Here is an 8,595-nt window from a genome sequence, read left to right on the forward strand (position 1 = left end):
TACTTGTGACATGCTTTAAACTTTTACTCATCATGTGACCATGCCAATATGGCAGAGACAATGAGAGCATGCTTCTTTCTGCTGTAGTTATTTTGTTACTATGCAACTTAATTTATGTTTGTGACAGTGATATTAGCTAACCATACATGAATCTTGATTTTATAAATATTTGTTTTATTAAATCATATCAAGAATAACATAGTATTTAAAAGAGTCATCGCAAATAACATGCTTAAGAAATGAAATTTTACTCCAAATTTCTTAACTGTATATCTTATATTTTGTATCTTACTTGTATTTGTAGTCTTTTGGATTAACAAAAATCATACTAATTTCATTCATGGCTTCATTATACATACTTTGGAACATTGTACTTGTCAAAGGTAATTTAGCAAGTACCTTGAGCAAGTTGTGTTTTTTATAAAATTAATAGCTGTATGATACAATTTTTTTTATTTGTATAAAACTAATAGTTGTAAGGTTTCTTTGTAAAATTAATGTTCATTGCTTTCTACTAGTGTTAATTATATATTTGGCTCTTTATCTACAGATAATTATAGATACAACTTGGAATTTCATAAAAGATTTTCAACTTGCTAATGTTATCTCTAAGGCCAATGTCATATATCTATATATTAAAAAACTTAATAAACACATTGCTATTCTAAACAGATCGTTTTTCTACTGATGGTCAAATAGAGATTGTAAACAAATGGCTAGAAGGGTATTTGAGAAATTATGTGGCAGACCAACAACGAGCATGGGTCGGATGGATATATCTCTATGAGTATTGTTATAATACTACATACCATATGACTATACAAATGACACCCTTCATGGTACTTTATAGTTATGAGGCACCTAGTTTCTTAGAGTTGTTGTTGGGAGACAGTCGGGTACCCCGTGCAGGTGAACTATTATAGGAAAGTAAGGATATAGTTGCTACTCTCAGAGACAACATTGCTAGAGCTCAAAACCAGCAAAAGCAATATGCAGACAAGAAGAGGACTAAGCATAGCTTTGAGGTAAATGATATGGTTTACCTCATATTGCAGCCATATAAGCAGTCCCCTCTCAAGAAGAGTGGTGTAGAGAAACTCAAGCCACACTATTATGGACCATTCAGGATCATTAGGTGAGTTGGTGAGGTGGCTTATGAGTTGGAGCTTCCTGCAGATAGTAGAGTGCATAGTGTGTTTCATGTATCACGCCTCAAAAAAGTGTTGGGTCAAAATGTGATACCTTATGTAGTATTACCTCCCTTGGATGATGAGGGAAAATTGATCTTAGTGCCAGAATCCATTCTGGATAGTAAAGAGAAGTAGCTTCACAGGAGAGTAATCAGAGAGTATCTAGTTAAGTGAAAAGATTTACCTATTGAAGATGCTACTTGGGAGGGAGAAGTGATTTTGCAGTATCTAGCATTAAGATTGCTTGAGGCCAAGCAATTTTAGGGGGGGCGGACCTGTAATCCCCGCTTTGGAGGAATTAATTATTTATAAAGTTATTGATAAAAATATATATTACAAGATAACTTTATATTTAATTAAGTGATATATCTTATAAAGTCATTAAATTAAATAATGTTCTAGAGGTTGCTGGAAGGAGCAGAGAAATAATTAAAAAAAGAGATCGACCTATTGATGAACAAAGAATAAAAAGGCATTGAGGGCTCATTGCCTATCATTGAGATTTATTATTGATTTTTGCTGATGTGTGTTGTGGAGCCTAGGGTTTCTGCAAGTAGTCACAATTGGCCATTGAGAACAGAAACTCTCAATTGGTAGCAATTTTGAGGGTGTGAAAGATCACCTGAATTATTGCAGCCATGGGAAGGATATTTCGGTCCTTTCAATTGTGCTTAATTGGTGGTTTGGAGTTTCAAGTGCAGTTGCACTTTCACCATATCATCATTAGCAGTCAGTCTCTAGTATATGATCAATCCAAGTTCTTCATTTCAGTTTGTAGTTGTAACATGTTCTCAATTGTATATAGCCAGTTAGATTTTTTTTGTAATGTGCCATGTCATAATGTTTTGGTGCTGAAAATTACCATATCATTTATAAAAACATTTGGTTTTCATTGAATGAATACATTGACACTATTATTTCCTTATTTCAGCAATATACTTTAGCAGTGTATTAAATTTACTGTTTTGTTTAGTGGCCAATTGGAAGGGGTCACTACATCACCATTCTCATCAAATTTATTTTTGTACACCCACTTGGTTTCAACAACATTCTTATTCTCTGGTCTAGGCACAAGTGACCAAGTTTTTTTCTTTTCAATCTAATCAATATCTTCATTCATAACTTTAAACTAGTCTTCATTTTTAAATGCATCATTCAATAGTTCTAGGTTCATGTATGCTCAACAAGCATTTATCATTTTTTCAATCTATTACTTGTCATTGGTCCATCTTCTCTTCCACCGATAATTTCTTAGCAAGGTGATATCTTCTAACATACTTTGATAATCTTGGTTTTGTTCTTCTTTCTTGAATAGTAGATCTTTCAAGGAATTTGATCATAGGTTCACTGTGTACATCTCTATCAGGTAACTCATCATACCTTTCTTGTAAATTGTTCTTGACATCAATCTACAACTTGGCTTCTAAATGCAACTTGACATCCATTAGATGTGACTTGACACTCACTGATTCTAGTTGATTAGCAACTTGGATTATAGAATCATCAACATTCATGCCTTTATAGTAGAATACAACTGTCTTGTAATCTTTAGGTTCCTTCTTTGTTTCATCTTCATGTATATCTATATACTCATCAAATTCTACATTTGTGCTTTCCACAATTTTGTTAGTGAACTAGTATTTAAACACTTATAAGGTGTGTTTCTTATGGAATAACCAAGGAATTTACCTTCTTCACTTTTAGCATCAAATTTACTATTCCCAAGTCTTGAATCTTTTCATATTTGCATGCTATATCCTTATGAAGATTTCAAGTTGCAACCTTGTGACTTCTCTTCATCGCTTGGTCGCAAGAAGTTAGCACTTAACCGTTAGGGAAGATGTGAATGTGTGACATAGTTATCCCAACAATCAACACAACTTTGCAGGATAAAAGATTAGTTCATTCAAATGCAGATTGCGAGGTTGCAAAGTGCATGGTGGTTGCATCATTGCACTAGGTTTAGAGTAACACTAAACTCAAAGTTTAAGTTATGTGCTTGTGACAAGTGGACACATGTTCTAGTGGCTGTGATCCTTTTGAGTTCCTTTGGTCGTAGCATTGAGAGGGTTAGTTTCAAAGGAGTTGTCCATCGAATGAAAGTAGATAAGATTGGATCAATGCATTTCATCAATAGAGCTTAAAAATTAAGTCATGATTGTACAAAAGGTCAACAACCTATAGCCAAATTCAGTTTTTGCATCATCTTAGAGGGTTAATGCTAAATCACGCTTAGAGTGGCAATGGTGCAAAATGCTTGTTCACTCATTCTCGGGGTTAGGATTCGAGTTAAGTCTTAAGGCTGGGATATGGCGAAATATTTCATTCCCTTCATCATAGGTTAAATTACTAACCCATGGTCATAGCAGCGAAGCTGTGAAATACTTTCATCACTTGGTCACAATAGAAACTAAGTGCTAACACAAGACATGAGAAATACCTATGGAAATAACTAAAATAGAAATGGGTCCAAGATATATTAAATCAATTGATTCTATAGATAAATTTTAAAATTTTTATTTATTTTATGACAAGAACATTACAATAGAAACCAAAAGGAGAGTCCAGAGAACACAAGGGGACCAACAAAAACTAATAAAAGAATAAAAGAAGTCAATACAAAGAAAAGAGCAAAAAATAAATAAAAAAATCAAACTGTCCAACCACTAAACTTAAAAAGGAAAACATTTGGAAGAAGCCAAAAAAAAATTTAAAAATTACAACTACCAAACAGAAACAAAAGAAAACAGACAAGAACTTTGACCGAACTTGAATCCTTGCCTTCTACATAATTCAATTGTAATTGTGCATATTGGCATGATTGAAAAACTAAGACTTCTTTCACTATTTTTTGAGGCAGATGACTTTGTTAGAAGCTACTCTCTAAATCACCTAAAAGGAGCTGATCTTATGTTCTGCTTGGATGTGTTGTAAGACTTATGTATTTTTCTACAATTATTATTTTGGAATATTCTATTCATATATTGAGATATTGTCTTAGCAAATTCAATGTTCTCCCATCGTTGTGACTGAACATTGTAGTCTTGGGTTGGAGATTGGGAAGCTCCTGAATCACAGGTGGTGCAAGAGCACGTCAAATGTTCAAGCAACGGTTGAAGATTATAAAGACCACGAAGATCCTCAAAACAAATTAGAAGGAAGGAATGTATAAACAAGGTCATCAAATAAATTGGGCAGTCTTGGAACCTATAATGATGCTAAAATAATATTAGGTTTCAAGATAGGTTTAGGTATAGAAATGAGTTTAATGTTTAATAAAACAATTGTATGGTTTTTCAAGTTCAAACATTAAATAAAAAAAGGTAACGGTTGGTTTAGAGGGAAGTTTAGTTTGTAATGATTTTTAAAATACCCAACTCAACGATGATAGTTGGTTGGAGTCAGTTATTATAGGGTGTCTTATAAATTGGAAAGAGTCTCTGATGTAAAGGGGAGGGAAAAATATTGAAGGACTAGTATGTACAGACTGGTGAACATCAATATTAAAACTTAGATATTCTACAACTCAAATTCCATATTGAGGTTTGCAAACCGATTGGTTGGCTCTACAAGTGCATTAATAAGGTTTCCTTCATCATTCCAAGTACTTTGTTTATAAGTTTCATGTTATTATAGGTTTGCTGTTACGCTTGTTGCAGAACCAGTAGATTTCTTTTAATTATTTATTTGCTACAATAGGTTTTTAAGGAAATGAAGATCTTTCCATGAGGATGAAGGCCTGATACTCATGGAAAGAGTTATTCTAACACGTATGATATATTACTAACCAAGTACGTGTAGAATTAAACAAGATAGGGATTCTACCCAAACAGTGGGATTATTTGCTGATTGGAGACATTAAAAAATGTACATGTGAAGGTGAATCCATTGTTAGTTGGGATTGGAAATGTGTGTAATCAAGTGATTAAGAAAAGCCTAGTTCAAGAGTAAGAAGTGCTAGGAGGAATCTGCCATATGGTTCCTTTTTAAATTGTATCGTTTGTTATTTGATTGTCATTATTGTGATTGCTCCTCATCACAGGCCAACACTGAAGGCCCCTTTGCGAGAGTACACTATTGAGGAAATGCACCAATGAATGGGTGCTATTCCCTATAACGATATGTCTCAATTTATTCTAAGGCATTTCTTAGATTTCTACTTCTACAAAATCACCAATGCAAACATTGGTTTATACACTCGCTGTTCATCGATCCTAACATTGAACAAACTAAAATTTGTTGACGTTTTAAAATAAAATAATGAAATTGGAACTTGCTAGGTCCTTTCATTATTATGTCTTTTTTTTGGAATATAAACATGCAAGCTAGCTTATTATGATAGGGGATAATTTTGTAAGAATTTATACCTGATCATCTTCAAAGAGTATCAGAATTGTATCAAATGAAAGAGCATCAACCCTTGTATAACAAAATTTGATATTGAAGAAATAAAAACATTGAATATTTTATCATAAGAAAATCTAAAAGTATCATCATCTCTACAAGTAGGAAAACTAGCTCTCTTTAAATACAACGAATATCTTTGGGAAAATAGAATTAAACAAAGCCAGCAATGGCTTTGTCAACGAATTATCAACCAGAAAGAATACATTCGTACTTTGTATATATAAGTGCCTGTACATGATCTCATGCAATATGTCTGATAGTTAATATGAGCCACCTAGGCAATTCTGAAATATATATGTTATGCAGGAATATGTCAGTTATCAAGCAACACTTATACGTCTCACAATTATATCAGAGCATGTATTAGAGGAAAAATGCTGAAGTTATAAATATTAGAAAGGAGGAAGCAAATAAACCGTAGAAAGATAACTGTAATGTACACATGCTTAAATGATTGATTTGCTAGTTGTTTGATCTAATACAAAATTAGTTGCAACTGCAGAGTTATAAGAAGTTTTTTTGTGTTCCATTGTAGAATAACTTCATTATGAATACTTTATTACAACATTGAGCTAACATAGTGTATTCTAAATTACAAAGATGAGATCTTGTCCAATCAAAATTGATCTATTCCATAAAACACATTAAGGATGAAACTAATCTTTAAAATATTAAGTCAATTTTGACTATTTAGTACTTTTAGTCTAGAAATGAAGCATAGTATGTGATGAATAAATCATAAGACAAATCTTCACGAATAAATATTCCCCTAGGCTAGCATGATCAACTTATTTTGGATAAAATGTAGAACAATTCACCAGTTAGAAAATCCAACCAGAAGGTTGGACGCAAATAACCACATCGAGGTAATTTCAGTTTTTTTTGTTTTTGGTTATCAATGATCCTTTATGATGGGAATCATTGCTGGCAGCTGTGAACTATTGTAGAATACATGCTCTATGAAGCTATAGCTTAGGGTTATCTTTTTATGTTTTTGTATTGTCTTTATGGCTAGGAAAAATTTGAAACCCTAATAGACCTTGATTCTGATATTGAATGTACTTGTGACATGCTTTAAACTTTTACTCATCATGTGACCATGCCAATATGGCAGAGACAATGAGAGCATGCTTCTTTTTGCTGTAATTATTTGGTTACTGTGCAACTTAATGTATGTTTGTGACAGTGATATTAGCTAACCATACATAAGTCTTGATTTTATAAATATTTGTTTTATTAAATCATATCAAGAATAACATAGTATTTAAAAGAGTCATCGCAAATAACATGCTTAAGAAATGAAATTTTACTCCAAATTTCTTAACTGTATATCCTATATTTTGTATCTTACTTGTATTTGTAGTCTTTTGGATTAACAAAAATCATACTAATTTCATTCATGGCTTCATTATACATACTTTGGAACATTGTACTTGTCAAAGGTAATTTAGCAAGTACCTTGAGCAAGTTGTGTTTTTAATAAAATTAATAACTGTATGATACAATTTTTTATATTTTTATAAAGCTAACAGTTGCAGGGTTTCTCCGCAAAATTAATGTTCATTGCTTTCTACTAGAGTTAATTATATATTTGGCTCTTTCTCTACAGATAACTATAGATATGACTTGGAATTTCATAAAAGATTCTCAACTTGCTAATGTTATTTCTAAGGCTAATGTCACATGTCTATATATGAAAAAACTTAATAAACACATTGCTATTCTAAACAAATCGTTTTTCTGTATGTTCAAAAGTTTAAGAGATAAATTACTTTCATCTTTCAAACAAGAGATCTCATTATGTGCTTTACTCAAGGCTAGGACGACCCTATCTTCACTGCAAGAACTATGACCCTATCTTCACTAAGCAGGAACTAAGCTGCCCTGCAGCCCTCCTTGTTGTACTTGTATCCAAACCATAGAAGACACTTTCGGCAGGGAAAACATAATCTTGTACTTTGAAAGAGCATTAGCGGTATTAACTTGAGTCCTGATTCAACCAATTATTTATACTCTGCATCTGAACTTGTACATTTTTGGCATCTGATCTTCAAATGTTCTCTTGGAAGTGAACTTACTCATCCCATTTAGATATGTTAATGACATTTTCCATCAGAACACGTGTCAAAGGAAAGGAAAACTCCTAGATAAAGGTGTAAAAAAACTATGCCTATTTTCATATAGAAATTGGAAAAGACTACTGGAAAAAATTGAGCTTAAAACTATAAGAAAGCCAAAGCCTCTTACAAAGGAACCAAACCTGAAAAAAGGAAAAAGGCTCGAGCGAGGAGATATTATATAAATATGTAAAGTTTTATTAAGAACGTAACTATAACTTATGTCATACAAGTTTAAGATGTGTTTATATTATAACATACAAACTATAATAACCAGATCACCCATCCATCAAAAACTTAGTTGAATCTCTGAGTACATCCCGGTGGTGTTCTCCAGTTTTCTGATGAATTGGAAGGAACATATGTTAGATAGTATTTGTCGTTAAAGAAAACTGTTATCGTAATATATGAGGTTTGGTGCTTGGTATAAATTTATTGCACAAATGTATTATAAATAAGAGAACTTAAATTTTGCTAATAGAATATAACTCTTGTACCAATTGGACAACAATATTACCAGTTTCTATTTCGTGCGAAAATATTATGTACATGAAGAACAAAACTTCTGCAGCACTTACTTTAAAATGGCGCCGCCCGGACTTGAACCGGAGACCTTCAGTGTGTTAGACTGACGTGATAACCAACTACACCACGGCACCTTTGTTTGTTTCTTAACTCAGGAGTCTGATTAAACTATCTTAAACAACTGTTTTCTATATTTAATCATCCTAACCAAATTGTTGGCAATTAGGTTGGCTGAAAATATTTTTCATTTTGACAAGGCACGATGCACTTTGGCTTCTAAATCAGTAGTGTATGACTTATCTTAATAGGCCCTTTAACTTTCATGATGTATTCCTTTATTTTGGTGCAGATTCATT

The 8,595-nt window shown here is 32.6% G+C and overlaps 1 non-coding gene across 1 annotated transcript; it reads right to left on the minus strand.

The window, feature by feature from the left end:
• Positions 1–8,299: 8,299 nt before the first annotated feature.
• Positions 8,300–8,373, minus strand: TRNAV-AAC (transfer RNA valine (anticodon AAC)). Its single transcript has one exon. It is a non-coding gene; the product is annotated as a tRNA-Val (tRNA).
• Positions 8,374–8,595: the final 222 nt, after the last annotated feature.

This window comes from Cupressus sempervirens, chromosome 7, assembly GCF_028749045.1.
Source record: "Cupressus sempervirens isolate cs-2001-9-10 chromosome 7, ASM2874904v1, whole genome shotgun sequence".
Taxonomy (NCBI): domain Eukaryota; kingdom Viridiplantae; phylum Streptophyta; class Pinopsida; order Cupressales; family Cupressaceae; genus Cupressus; species Cupressus sempervirens.